Source organism: Marmota marmota, unplaced genomic scaffold (assembly GCF_001458135.2).
Source record: "Marmota marmota marmota unplaced genomic scaffold, marMar, whole genome shotgun sequence".
NCBI classification, from domain to species: domain Eukaryota; kingdom Metazoa; phylum Chordata; class Mammalia; order Rodentia; family Sciuridae; genus Marmota; species Marmota marmota.
The window spans coordinates 12,488,139-12,490,762 of record NW_025999983.1 but is presented as its reverse complement, the minus strand read 5'-3'; the positions used below and the strand labels follow the sequence as shown (position 1 = coordinate 12,490,762).

At 33.7% G+C, this 2,624-nt stretch overlaps 1 pseudogene; it reads right to left on the bottom strand.

Moving 5' to 3' along the window:
- Positions 1–528: 528 nt before the first annotated feature.
- On the bottom strand, positions 529–594 carry LOC125617650 (annotated as a pseudogene).
- Between the last annotated feature and the right edge of the window lie 2,030 nt (positions 595–2,624).

Genomic DNA, 2,624 nt, shown 5'->3' with positions numbered 1-2,624 from the left:
GAATGTCTCTCATTTTCTTTTTTGGACACAAACCTGGTAATCTACTGCTTTTAACATTTAACCCTTACTTTCTCTCATTATTCTCTCTATTGAAAGTCTGTGTAAGGTATTAATGCTATATTTCTATTCATGAACCTCCAATTTTATGTACTTTACCTGTATGTTCAGATACACCAAATTAGAATGCCATAAGATAATGTAAGTCCCTGATAATTACTACTTATTCTCTTAGTCACCTGCTTATCCCATCTGTAAGAATATTCTACTAGGTTAGAGATTTACCCATTCCCAGAGGCCTAAACCTGAAGCAAGAGAATATTGGAAAAGATGCCCAGGGTTATATGATATACTTTATAATGTGATCCTTTTGTATAGAATGAATCTAGCAACTACTGTATAGTTATTAAATATGTGTTTTTAGTCAAAGTGCTATTTCACAGCACTTCTGGAACAGTTTTTATAGTATGTGACACCTTGATTTTTTATGAAAGTTAAAGTGACCTGCTGTAGTTGAGCTTGTGCCTTATTAGACATTGCCAAAGGGAAAATTTCCATATACTACACTTGATCTTAGCCAAAAGGCCGAGAAGCGATGGGAAAATTTCCATATAGCTGGCAAAAAGTCACAGGTTTGATCTAAATATTACCTCACTGTTATGCCCATTGAATTTTGTAATATTTCACTAGAGCTAAGTCTCATCAGAAATTGGGATAATGGACTCATATCTTATACCCACGGAATTATTATTATCTATGTATAAAGTAGAATTTTCCTTACTCTAATTACTATCATTATTTTGCTAACAACTAGCATTTAAATTTTAAAGTTGGTTGTTCAATGTGTATCTCTGCTGACACAAACCCAGTGACTATAAAGACCAAAGAGACCAGGTGAGACTGCCTTTCCAGGTTCTTTGTCAATGATCACTAAATTGATAATAGAAGGCATGTTCAAGTTATTTTATAAGAACAGCATTTATTTTTGTCTCTGACCACAGAACAAATAATCAAGCCACCTATTGTTTCACTCTCACTATCCTTTCATGAACATTGCCACCAAATCACTTTTGTGATGCACACATCAGACATCACAGGAGCAACCCTTGCAGATGTGTCTGGGACTCAATGATTCAGTCTTTCTGTTCATTTATAAGTTGACATTAATATTGTGACAGAGCTTCTTCCCTTGAGTTAGTTCTCCCAATACAGCAGAGAATTGCCAAAATACCTCTTGGAAGAACAAATAGTATTTCTGTGATTTTTTTTTTCTTTTCAGTTGGGTAACTCCTGACAGTCTCTTAGAAGCATGAAGAAAGTCAAATTCTGGAGATCTGCTGTATAAACTGAAACATATCATTGCCCCAAGAGATAAGAACCTGAAATAGAATCAAGTTGCTGGCAATATCAGCAAGCAGCACTCTGTCATTTTTTTTTGTAGTAATTTTGTGTGACAACCTCTAAGGACATTCAGTATATGTCATATTTCAAAACTGCAAATAATTTGATAACCTTTAATCAAAAAGGAGACTGTTTCTTGTATCCAATGCCATGCCCCATCTAAAAGAAAAAACAAAAATCATTGCTTGGAGCTTTGTTTGGAAATCAAATTATTCATTCTGAAATAACATTGAAATTTATAGCATAATAAGGGTATTCCCTTTAGAATTTTTCTCATCATAATCCTGACAAGGCAACATTACTGGTGACACAATAGAAATAAGTAATTCACTAGCAAGTTACAATATCTTTCTCCTAATTTAGTTGTTGAGTTTCTATCTAAAAGAAGCAGTACATAATGTTATGTGAAAGTTACCATAGTAAAAATGATAAATTTTAGGAAAAAAGTATTAAGGATTTAAATATAAAGAGAGTTAAAATTGGCAAAAAAGTGACAATGTATCTAGTATAATGTTACCTTTTACATGCAATACTAACTAATTTATACTGATTAGTGTCTATATTTTTAAATCAAGAAAAACACAATGGTAAGATAGTACATGACTGCAACACCAAAAATGGATTTTAGAGTATCCCTGGATTTCCACATATTCTATATTACGAGCAAGTTGACCAGATGGGTTCTTAATTTGATTGATGATGATTTTCTGCTCACAGCTGAAGTGGAAGTTCTGTATCCAGAAGTTATAAGTGGAGCATTATATACTATGTTTATAACTAGATAAAGATAATAAATATTTGTAAATGTCATGTCTTTTTGGAAACAAACTTCATTTTTGCATACTATAAGGATTTTTTTCTATTCATCCTTTAGTCTCTGAAAAGCTTGCATTTATGTATTTTTCTAGGTCAAAAATTCAATGAATTAATATTATTTGTCAAAGAAAACATTTGTCTGTCCCAACAGTGTATATTAAAAGAGGAACTGACTGCTTCTAATACCTTGCTTTCAGTTGTTATTAAATGTAGTACTGAAGATTTAAATCATTCAGGGTATAATTACAGAGAAGAATGCATTCTGGTTTAAAAAAAAAAAGGTAGAGAAAAGGCCCAGTGGCCCACGGCTGAACAGAGCTTCCAATCACTCCTGCAAGGTAGGCGGGCTTGCGACCCACCAGCAGAAGAGGAGCAGCGGCCTGCTGAGAGGCAGAGCCGCCCCCTCCCCC